Consider the following 14,823-nt stretch of genomic DNA (forward strand, 5'->3'; position numbering starts at 1 on the left):
ATTCAACAGTATATTACACTCAACAGTGGCATATTCCACTCAACACTGGTATATTACACCCAACAGTGGCATATTATACTCAACAGTATATTACACTCAACATTGGAATATTGTACTCAACACTGGCATATTACACCCAACAGTGGGATATTATACTCAACAGTATATTACACTCAACACTGGCATATTACACCCAACAGTGGCATATTACATTCAACAGTATATTACACTCAACAGTGGCATATAATACCCAATTGTGGCATATCTGATTTAGCAGCAGCATATTCCTATTAGCAGTGGCATATTACACTCACCAGGGCATATTACACCCAACAGTGGCATATTACATTCAACAGTATATTACACTCAACAGTGGCATATAATACCCAATTGTGGCATATCTGATTTAGCAGCAGCATATTCCTATTAGCAGTGGCATGTTACACTCAGCAGGGCATATTACACCCAACAGTGGCATATTACATTCAACAGTATATTACACTCAGTAGTGGCATATTCCTATTAGCAGTGGCATATTACACTCACCAGTGGCATATTACACCCAAGAGTGGCATATTACATTCAACAGTATATTACACTCAACAGTGGCATATTTCACTCAACACTGGGAAATTACACCCAACAGTGGCATATTATACTCAACAGTATATTACACTCAACATTGGCATATTGCACTCAACACTGGCATATTACACCCAACAGTGGCATATTATACTCAACAGTATATTACACTCAACATTGGAATATTGTACTCAACACTGGCATATTACACCCAACAGTGGGATATTATACTCAACAGTATATTACACTCAACACTGGCATATTACACCCAACAGTGGCATATTATACTCAACAGTATATTACACTCAACAGTGGCATATTACACCCAACAGTGGCATATTACTTTCAACAGTATATTACACTCAACAGTAGCATATTCCACTCAACACTGGCATATTACACCCAACAGTGGGATATTATACTCAACAGTATATTACACTCAACAGTGGCATATTACACCCAACAGTGGCATATTACATTCAACAGTATATTACACTCAAAAGTGGCATATAATACCCAATTGTGGCATATCTGATTTAGCAGCAGCATATTCCTATTAGCAGTGGAATATTACACTCAGCAGGGCATATTACACCCAACAGTGGCATATTACATTCAACAGTATATTACATTCAGTAGTGGCATATTCCTATTAGCAGTGGCATATTACACTCACCAGTGGCATATTACACCCAAGAGTGGCATATTACATTCAACAGTATATTACACTCAACAGTGGCATATTACACCCAACAGTGGCATATTACATTCAACAGTATATTACACTCAACAGTGGCATATTCCACTCAACACTGGTATATTACACCCAACAGTGGCATATTATACTCAACAGTATATTACACTCAACATTGGAATATTGTACTCAACACTGGCATATTACACCCAACAGTGGCATATTACATTCAACAGTATATTACACTCAACAGTGGCATATAATACCCAATTGTGGCATATCTGATTTAGCAGCAGCATATTCCTATTAGCAGTGGCATATTACACTCACCAGGGCATATTATACCCAACAGTGGCATATTACATTCAACAGTATATTACACTCAACAGTGGCATATTATACCCAATTGTGGCATATCTGATTTAGCAGCAGCATATTACACTCATCAGGGCATTACACCCAACAGTGGCATATTACATTCAACAGTATATTACATTCAGTAGTGGCATATTCCTATTAGCAGTGGCATATTACACTCACCAGTGGCATATTACACCCAAGAGTGGCATATTACATTCAACAGTATATTACACTCAACAGTGGCATATTACACCCAACAGTGGCATATTACATTCAACAGTATATTACACTCAACAGTGGCATATTCCACTCAACACTGGTATATTACACCCAACAGTGGCATATTATACTCAACAGTATATTACACTCAACATTGGAATATTGTACTCAACACTGGCATATTACACCCAACAGTGGCATATTACATTCAACAGTATATTACACTCAACAGTGGCATATAATACCCAATTGTGGCATATCTGATTTAGCAGCAGCATATTCCTATTAGCAGTGGCATATTACACTCACCAGGGCATATTATACCCAACAGTGGCATATTACATTCAACAGTATATTACACTCAACAGTGGCATATTATACCCAATTGTGGCATATCTGATTTAGCAGCAGCATATTACACTCATCAGGGCATTACACCCAACAGTGGCATATTACATTCAACAGTATATTACACTCAGTAGTGGCATATTCCTATTAGCAGTGGCATATTACACTCGGCAGTGGCATATTCCACTTGGCAGTGGCATATTACGCTCGGCAGTGTCATATCTGACTTAACAGTGGCATACTCCTATTAACAGTGGCATATTCCTATTAACAGTGGCATATCTGACTTAGCAGGAGCATATTTCTATTAATAGTAGCATATCTGATTAGCAGCGGCATATTCCACTCGGCAGTGGCATATCGGACCCAGCAGTGGCATATTCCTATTAGCAGTGGCATATTCATATTAGCAGTGGCATATTACGCTAGGCAGTGGCATCTTCCTATTAGCAGTGGCATATTACACTCACCAGGGCATATTACACCCAACAGTGGCATATTACATTCAACAGTATATTACACTCAACAGTGGCATATTCCATTCAACACTGGCATATTACACCCAACAGTGGCATATTATACTCAACAGTATATTACACTCAACATTGGCATATTGCACTCAACACTGGCATATTACATTCAACAGTATATTACACTCAACAGTGGCATATTATACCCAATTGTGGCATATCTGATTTAGCAGCAGCATGTTCCTATTAGCAGTGGCATATTACACTCACCAGGGCATATTACACCCAACAGTGGCATATTACATTCAACAGTATATTACACTCAACAGTGGCATATTACACCCAACAGTGGCATATTACATTCAACAGTATATTACACTCAACAGTGGCATATTCCACTCAACACTGGCATATTACACCCAACAGTGGCATATTATACTCAACAGTATATTACACTCAACATTGGAATATTGTACTCAACACTGGCATATTACACCCAACAGTGGGATATTATACACAACAGTATATTACACTCAACAGTGGCATATTACACCCAACAGTGGCATATTACTTTCAACAGTATATTACACTCAACAGTAGCATATTCCACTCAACACTGGCATATTACACCCAACAGTGGGATATTATACTCAACAGTATATTACACTCAACAGTGGCATATTACACCCAACAGTGGCATATTACATTCAACAGTATATTACACTCAAAAGTGGCATATAATACCCAATTGTGGCATATCTGATTTAGCAGCAGCATATTCCTATTAGCAGTGGAATATTACACTCAGCAGGGCATATTACACCCAACAGTGGCATATTACATTCAACAGTATATTACATTCAGTAGTGGCATATTCCTATTAGCAGTGGCATATTACACTCACCAGTGGCATATTACACCCAAGAGTGGCATATTACATTCAACAGTATATTACACTCAACAGTGGCATATTACACCCAACAGTGGCATATTACATTCAACAGTATATTACACTCAACAGTGGCATATTCCACTCAACACTGGTATATTACACCCAACAGTGGCATATTATACTCAACAGTATATTACACTCAACATTGGAATATTGTACTCAACACTGGCATATTACACACAACAGTGGGATATTATACTCAACAGTATATTACACTCAACACTGGCATATTACACCCAACAGTGGCATATTACATTAAACAGTATATTACACTCAACAGTGGCATATAATACCCAATTGTGGCATATCTGATTTAGCAGCAGCATATTCCTATTAGCAGTGGCATATTACATTCAACAGCAAATTACACTCAACAGTGGCATATTATACCCAATTGTGGCATATCTGATTTAGCAGCAGCATATTACACTCATCAGGGCATTACACCCAACAGTGGCATATTACATTCAACAGTATATTACACTCAGTAGTGGCATATTCCTATTAGCAGTGGCATATTACACTCGGCAGTGGCATATTACACTTGGCAGTGGCATATTACGCTCGGCAGTGTCATATCTGACTTAACAGTGGCATACTCCTATTAACAGTGGCATATTCCTATTAACAGTGTCATATCTGACTTAGCAGGAGCATATTTCTATTAATAGTAGCATATCTGATTAGCAGCGGCATATTCCACTCAGCAGTGGCATATCGGACCCAGCAGTGGCATATTCCTATTAGCAGTGGCATATTCATATTAGCAGTGGCATATTACGCTAGGCAGTGGCATCTTCCTATTAGCAGTGGCATATTACACTCACCAGGGCATATTACACCCAACAGTGGCATATTACATTCAACAGTATATTACACTCAACAGTGGCATATTCCACTCAACAGTGGGATATTATACTCAACAGTATATTACACTCAACAGTGGCATATTACACCCAACAGTGGCATATTACATTCAACAGTATATTACACTCAACAGTGGCATATTCCATTCAACACTGGCATATTACACCCAACAGTGGAATATTATACTCAACAGTATATTACACTCAACATTGGCATATTGCACTCAACACTGGCATATTACATTCAACAGTATATTACACTCAACAGTGGCATATTATACCCAATTGTGGCATATCTGATTTAGCAGCAGCATGTTCCTATTAGCAGTGGCATATTACACACACCAGGGCATATTACACCCAACAGTGGCATATTACATTCAACAGTATATTACACTCAGTAGTGGCATATTCCTATTAGCAGTGGCATATTATGCTAGGCAGTGGCATATTCCTATTAGCAGTGGCATATTACACTCACCAGGGCATATTACACCCAACAGTGGCATATTACATTCAACAGTATATTACACTCAACAGTGGCATATAACATTCAACAGTATATTACACTCAACAGTAGCATATTCCACTCAACACTGGCATATTACACCCAACAGTGGGATATTATACCCAACAGTATATTACACTCAACAGTGGCATATTACACCCAACAGTGGCATATTACATTCAACAGTATATTACACTCAACAGTGGCATATAATACCCAATTGTGGCATATCTGATTTAGCAGCAGCATATTCCTATTAGCAGTGGCATATTACACTCACCAGGGCATATTACACCCAACAGTGGCATATTACATTCAACAGTATATTACACTCAGTAGTGGCATATTCCTATTAGCAGTGGCATATTACGCTCGGCAGTGGCATATTCCTATTAACAGTGGCATATCTGACTTAGCAGGAGCATATTTCTATTAATAGTAGCATATCTGATTAGCAGCGGCATATTCCACTCGGCAGTGGCATATCGGACCCAGCAGTGGCATATTCCTATTAGCAGTGGCATATCGGACCCAGCAGTGGCATATTCCTATTAGCAGTGGCATATTCATATTAGCAGTGGCATATTACGCTAGGCAGTGGCATATTCCTATTAGCAGTGGCATATTACGCTAGGCAGTGGCATATTCCTATTAGCAGTGGCATATTACACTCACCAGGGCATATTACACCCAACAGTGGCATATTACATTCAACAGTATATTACACTCAACAGTGGCATATTCCACTCAACAGTGGGATATTATACTCGAACAGTATATTACACTCAACAGTGGCATATTACACCCAACAGTGGCATATTACATTCAACAGTATATTACACTCAACAGTGGCATATTCCATTCAACACTGGCATATTACACCCAACAGTGGCATATTATACTCAACAGTATATTACACTCAACATTGGCATATTGCACTCAACACTGGCATATTACACCCAACAGTGGCATATTATACTCAACAGTATATTACACTCAACATTGGAATATTGTACTCAACACTGGCATATTACACCCAACAGTGGGATATTATACTCAACAGTATATTACACTCAACAGTGGCATATTACACCCAACAGTGGCATATTATACCCAATTGTGGCATATCTGATTTAGCAGCAGCATGTTCCTATTAGCAGTGGCATATTACACTCACCAGGGCATATTACACCCAACAGTGGCATATTACATTCAACAGTATATTACACTCAACAGTGGCATATTCCACTCAACAGTGGGATATTATACTCAACAGTATATTACACTCAACAGTGGCATATTACACCCAACAGTGGCATATTACATTCAACAGTATATTACACTCAACAGTGGCATATTCCATTCAACACTGGCATATTACACCCAACAGTGGAATATTATACTCAACAGTATATTACACTCAACATTGGCATATTGCACTCAACACTGGCATATTACATTCAACAGTATATTACACTCAACAGTGGCATATTATACCCAATTGTGGCATATCTGATTTAGCAGCAGCATGTTCCTATTAGCAGTGGCATATTACACACACCAGGGCATATTACACCCAACAGTGGCATATTACATTCAACAGTATATTACACTCAGTAGTGGCATATTCCTATTAGCAGTGGCATATTATGCTAGGCAGTGGCATATTCCTATTAGCAGTGGCATATTACACTCACCAGGGCATATTACACCCAACAGTGGCATATTACATTCAACAGTATATTACACTCAACAGTGGCATATAACATTCAACAGTATATTACACTCAACAGTAGCATATTCCACTCAACACTGGCATATTACACCCAACAGTGGGATATTATACCCAACAGTATATTACACTCAACAGTGGCATATTACACCCAACAGTGGCATATTACATTCAACAGTATATTACACTCAACAGTGGCATATAATACCCAATTGTGGCATATCTGATTTAGCAGCAGCATATTCCTATTAGCAGTGGCATATTACACTCACCAGGGCATATTACACCCAACAGTGGCATATTACATTCAACAGTATATTACACTCAGTAGTGGCATATTCCTATTAGCAGTGGCATATTACGCTCGGCAGTGGCATATTCCTATTAACAGTGGCATATCTGACTTAGCAGGAGCATATTTCTATTAATAGTAGCATATCTGATTAGCAGCGGCATATTCCACTCGGCAGTGGCATATCGGACCCAGCAGTGGCATATTCCTATTAGCAGTGGCATATCGGACCCAGCAGTGGCATATTCCTATTAGCAGTGGCATATTCATATTAGCAGTGGCATATTACGCTAGGCAGTGGCATATTCCTATTAGCAGTGGCATATTACGCTAGGCAGTGGCATATTCCTATTAGCAGTGGCATATTACACTCACCAGGGCATATTACACCCAACAGTGGCATATTACATTCAACAGTATATTACACTCAACAGTGGCATATTCCACTCAACAGTGGGATATTATACTCGAACAGTATATTACACTCAACAGTGGCATATTACACCCAACAGTGGCATATTACATTCAACAGTATATTACACTCAACAGTGGCATATTCCATTCAACACTGGCATATTACACCCAACAGTGGCATATTATACTCAACAGTATATTACACTCAACATTGGCATATTGCACTCAACACTGGCATATTACACCCAACAGTGGCATATTATACTCAACAGTATATTACACTCAACATTGGAATATTGTACTCAACACTGGCATATTACACCCAACAGTGGGATATTATACTCAACAGTATATTACACTCAACAGTGGCATATTACACCCAACAGTGGCATATTATACCCAATTGTGGCATATCTGATTTAGCAGCAGCATGTTCCTATTAGCAGTGGCATATTACACTCACCAGGGCATATTACACCCAACAGTGGCATATTACATTCAACAGTATATTACACTCAACAGTGGCATATTCCACTCAACAGTGGGATATTATACTCAACAGTATATTACACTCAACAGTGGCATATTACACCCAACAGTGGCATATTACATTCAACAGTATATTACACTCAACAGTGGCATATTCCATTCAACACTGGCATATTACACCCAACAGTGGAATATTATACTCAACAGTATATTACACTCAACATTGGCATATTGCACTCAACACTGGCATATTACATTCAACAGTATATTACACTCAACAGTGGCATATTATACCCAATTGTGGCATATCTGATTTAGCAGCAGCATGTTCCTATTAGCAGTGGCATATTACACACACCAGGGCATATTACACCCAACAGTGGCATATTACATTCAACAGTATATTACACTCAGTAGTGGCATATTCCTATTAGCAGTGGCATATTATGCTAGGCAGTGGCATATTCCTATTAGCAGTGGCATATTACACTCACCAGGGCATATTACACCCAACAGTGGCATATTATACTCAACAGTATATTACACTCAACATTGGCATATTGCACTCAACACTGGCATATTACACCCAACAGTGGCATATTATACTCAACAGTATATTACACTCAACATTGGAATATTGTACTCAACACTGGCATATTACACCCAACAGTGGGATATTATACTCAACAGTATATTACACTCAACACTGGCATATTACACCCAACAGTGGCATATTATACTCAACAGTATATTACACTCAACAGTGGCATATTACACCCAACAGTGGCATATTACTTTCAACAGTATATTACACTCAACAGTAGCATATTCCACTCAACACTGGCATATTACACCCAACAGTGGGATATTATACTCAACAGTATATTACACTCAACAGTGGCATATTACACCCAACAGTGGCATATTACATTCAACAGTATATTACACTCAAAAGTGGCATATAATACCCAATTGTGGCATATCTGATTTAGCAGCAGCATATTCCTATTAGCAGTGGAATATTACACTCAGCAGGGCATATTACACCCAACAGTGGCATATTACATTCAACAGTATATTACATTCAGTAGTGGCATATTCCTATTAGCAGTGGCATATTACACTCACCAGTGGCATATTACACCCAAGAGTGGCATATTACATTCAACAGTATATTACACTCAACAGTGGCATATTACACCCAACAGTGGCATATTACATTCAACAGTATATTACACTCAACAGTGGCATATTCCACTCAACACTGGTATATTACACCCAACAGTGGCATATTATACTCAACAGTATATTACACTCAACATTGGAATATTGTACTCAACACTGGCATATTACACCCAACAGTGGCATATTACATTCAACAGTATATTACACTCAACAGTGGCATATAATACCCAATTGTGGCATATCTGATTTAGCAGCAGCATATTCCTATTAGCAGTGGCATATTACACTCACCAGGGCATATTATACCCAACAGTGGCATATTACATTCAACAGTATATTACACTCAACAGTGGCATATTATACCCAATTGTGGCATATCTGATTTAGCAGCAGCATATTACACTCATCAGGGCATTACACCCAACAGTGGCATATTACATTCAACAGTATATTACATTCAGTAGTGGCATATTCCTATTAGCAGTGGCATATTACACTCACCAGTGGCATATTACACCCAAGAGTGGCATATTACATTCAACAGTATATTACACTCAACAGTGGCATATTACACCCAACAGTGGCATATTACATTCAACAGTATATTACACTCAACAGTGGCATATTCCACTCAACACTGGTATATTACACCCAACAGTGGCATATTATACTCAACAGTATATTACACTCAACATTGGAATATTGTACTCAACACTGGCATATTACACCCAACAGTGGCATATTACATTCAACAGTATATTACACTCAACAGTGGCATATAATACCCAATTGTGGCATATCTGATTTAGCAGCAGCATATTCCTATTAGCAGTGGCATATTACACTCACCAGGGCATATTATACCCAACAGTGGCATATTACATTCAACAGTATATTACACTCAACAGTGGCATATTATACCCAATTGTGGCATATCTGATTTAGCAGCAGCATATTACACTCATCAGGGCATTACACCCAACAGTGGCATATTACATTCAACAGTATATTACACTCAGTAGTGGCATATTCCTATTAGCAGTGGCATATTACACTCGGCAGTGGCATATTCCACTTGGCAGTGGCATATTACGCTCGGCAGTGTCATATCTGACTTAACAGTGGCATACTCCTATTAACAGTGGCATATTCCTATTAACAGTGGCATATCTGACTTAGCAGGAGCATATTTCTATTAATAGTAGCATATCTGATTAGCAGCGGCATATTCCACTCGGCAGTGGCATATCGGACCCAGCAGTGGCATATTCCTATTAGCAGTGGCATATTCATATTAGCAGTGGCATATTACGCTAGGCAGTGGCATCTTCCTATTAGCAGTGGCATATTACACTCACCAGGGCATATTACACCCAACAGTGGCATATTACATTCAACAGTATATTACACTCAACAGTGGCATATTCCATTCAACACTGGCATATTACACCCAACAGTGGCATATTATACTCAACAGTATATTACACTCAACATTGGCATATTGCACTCAACACTGGCATATTACATTCAACAGTATATTACACTCAACAGTGGCATATTATACCCAATTGTGGCATATCTGATTTAGCAGCAGCATGTTCCTATTAGCAGTGGCATATTACACTCACCAGGGCATATTACACCCAACAGTGGCATATTACATTCAACAGTATATTACACTCAACAGTGGCATATTACACCCAACAGTGGCATATTACATTCAACAGTATATTACACTCAACAGTGGCATATTCCACTCAACACTGGCATATTACACCCAACAGTGGCATATTATACTCAACAGTATATTACACTCAACATTGGAATATTGTACTCAACACTGGCATATTACACCCAACAGTGGGATATTATACACAACAGTATATTACACTCAACAGTGGCATATTACACCCAACAGTGGCATATTACTTTCAACAGTATATTACACTCAACAGTAGCATATTCCACTCAACACTGGCATATTACACCCAACAGTGGGATATTATACTCAACAGTATATTACACTCAACAGTGGCATATTACACCCAACAGTGGCATATTACATTCAACAGTATATTACACTCAAAAGTGGCATATAATACCCAATTGTGGCATATCTGATTTAGCAGCAGCATATTCCTATTAGCAGTGGAATATTACACTCAGCAGGGCATATTACACCCAACAGTGGCATATTACATTCAACAGTATATTACATTCAGTAGTGGCATATTCCTATTAGCAGTGGCATATTACACTCACCAGTGGCATATTACACCCAAGAGTGGCATATTACATTCAACAGTATATTACACTCAACAGTGGCATATTACACCCAACAGTGGCATATTACATTCAACAGTATATTACACTCAACAGTGGCATATTCCACTCAACACTGGTATATTACACCCAACAGTGGCATATTATACTCAACAGTATATTACACTCAACATTGGAATATTGTACTCAACACTGGCATATTACACACAACAGTGGGATATTATACTCAACAGTATATTACACTCAACACTGGCATATTACACCCAACAGTGGCATATTACATTAAACAGTATATTACACTCAACAGTGGCATATAATACCCAATTGTGGCATATCTGATTTAGCAGCAGCATATTCCTATTAGCAGTGGCATATTACATTCAACAGCAAATTACACTCAACAGTGGCATATTATACCCAATTGTGGCATATCTGATTTAGCAGCAGCATATTACACTCATCAGGGCATTACACCCAACAGTGGCATATTACATTCAACAGTATATTACACTCAGTAGTGGCATATTCCTATTAGCAGTGGCATATTACACTCGGCAGTGGCATATTACACTTGGCAGTGGCATATTACGCTCGGCAGTGTCATATCTGACTTAACAGTGGCATACTCCTATTAACAGTGGCATATTCCTATTAACAGTGTCATATCTGACTTAGCAGGAGCATATTTCTATTAATAGTAGCATATCTGATTAGCAGCGGCATATTCCACTCAGCAGTGGCATATCGGACCCAGCAGTGGCATATTCCTATTAGCAGTGGCATATTCATATTAGCAGTGGCATATTACGCTAGGCAGTGGCATCTTCCTATTAGCAGTGGCATATTACACTCACCAGGGCATATTACACCCAACAGTGGCATATTACATTCAACAGTATATTACACTCAACAGTGGCATATTCCACTCAACAGTGGGATATTATACTCAACAGTATATTACACTCAACAGTGGCATATTACACCCAACAGTGGCATATTACATTCAACAGTATATTACACTCAACAGTGGCATATTCCATTCAACACTGGCATATTACACCCAACAGTGGAATATTATACTCAACAGTATATTACACTCAACATTGGCATATTGCACTCAACACTGGCATATTACATTCAACAGTATATTACACTCAACAGTGGCATATTATACCCAATTGTGGCATATCTGATTTAGCAGCAGCATGTTCCTATTAGCAGTGGCATATTACACACACCAGGGCATATTACACCCAACAGTGGCATATTACATTCAACAGTATATTACACTCAGTAGTGGCATATTCCTATTAGCAGTGGCATATTATGCTAGGCAGTGGCATATTCCTATTAGCAGTGGCATATTACACTCACCAGGGCATATTACACCCAACAGTGGCATATTACATTCAACAGTATATTACACTCAACAGTGGCATATAACATTCAACAGTATATTACACTCAACAGTAGCATATTCCACTCAACACTGGCATATTACACCCAACAGTGGGATATTATACCCAACAGTATATTACACTCAACAGTGGCATATTACACCCAACAGTGGCATATTACATTCAACAGTATATTACACTCAACAGTGGCATATAATACCCAATTGTGGCATATCTGATTTAGCAGCAGCATATTCCTATTAGCAGTGGCATATTACACTCACCAGGGCATATTACACCCAACAGTGGCATATTACATTCAACAGTATATTACACTCAGTAGTGGCATATTCCTATTAGCAGTGGCATATTACGCTCGGCAGTGGCATATTCCTATTAACAGTGGCATATCTGACTTAGCAGGAGCATATTTCTATTAATAGTAGCATATCTGATTAGCAGCGGCATATTCCACTCGGCAGTGGCATATCGGACCCAGCAGTGGCATATTCCTATTAGCAGTGGCATATCGGACCCAGCAGTGGCATATTCCTATTAGCAGTGGCATATTCATATTAGCAGTGGCATATTACGCTAGGCAGTGGCATATTCCTATTAGCAGTGGCATATTACGCTAGGCAGTGGCATATTCCTATTAGCAGTGGCATATTACACTCACCAGGGCATATTACACCCAACAGTGGCATATTACATTCAACAGTATATTACACTCAACAGTGGCATATTCCACTCAACAGTGGGATATTATACTCGAACAGTATATTACACTCAACAGTGGCATATTACACCCAACAGTGGCATATTACATTCAACAGTATATTACACTCAACAGTGGCATATTCCATTCAACACTGGCATATTACACCCAACAGTGGCATATTATACTCAACAGTATATTACACTCAACATTGGCATATTGCACTCAACACTGGCATATTACACCCAACAGTGGCATATTATACTCAACAGTATATTACACTCAACATTGGAATATTGTACTCAACACTGGCATATTACACCCAACAGTGGGATATTATACTCAACAGTATATTACACTCAACAGTGGCATATTACACCCAACAGTGGCATATTATACCCAATTGTGGCATATCTGATTTAGCAGCAGCATGTTCCTATTAGCAGTGGCATATTACACTCACCAGGGCATATTACACCCAACAGTGGCATATTACATTCAACAGTATATTACACTCAACAGTGGCATATTCCACTCAACAGTGGGATATTATACTCAACAGTATATTACACTCAACAGTGGCATATTACACCCAACAGTGGCATATTACATTCAACAGTATATTACACTCAACAGTGGCATATTCCATTCAACACTGGCATATTACACCCAACAGTGGAATATTATACTCAACAGTATATTACACTCAACATTGGCATATTGCACTCAACACTGGCATATTACATTCAACAGTATATTACACTCAACAGTGGCATATTATACCCAATTGTGGCATATCTGATTTAGCAGCAGCATGTTCCTATTAGCAGTGGCATATTACACACACCAGGGCATATTACACCCAACAGTGGCATATTACATTCAACAGTATATTACACTCAGTAGTGGCATATTCCTATTAGCAGTGGCATATTATGCTAGGCAGTGGCATATTCCTATTAGCAGTGGCATATTACACTCACCAGGGCATATTACACCCAACAGTGGCATATTACATTCAACAGTATATTACACTCAACAGTGGCATATAACATTCAAAAGTATATTACACTCAACAGTAGCATATTCCACTCAACACTGGCATATTACACCCAACAGTGGGATATTATACCCAACAGTATATTACACTCAACAGTGGCATATTACACCCAACAGTGGCATATTACATTCAACAGTATATTACACTCAACAGTGGCATATAATACCCAATTGTGGCATATCTGATTTAGCAGCAGCATATTCCTATTAGCAGTGGCATATTACACTCACCAGGGCATATTACACCCAACAGTG

This window comes from Brachyhypopomus gauderio, chromosome 19, assembly GCF_052324685.1.
Source record: "Brachyhypopomus gauderio isolate BG-103 chromosome 19, BGAUD_0.2, whole genome shotgun sequence".
NCBI lineage: Eukaryota > Metazoa > Chordata > Actinopteri > Gymnotiformes > Hypopomidae > Brachyhypopomus > Brachyhypopomus gauderio.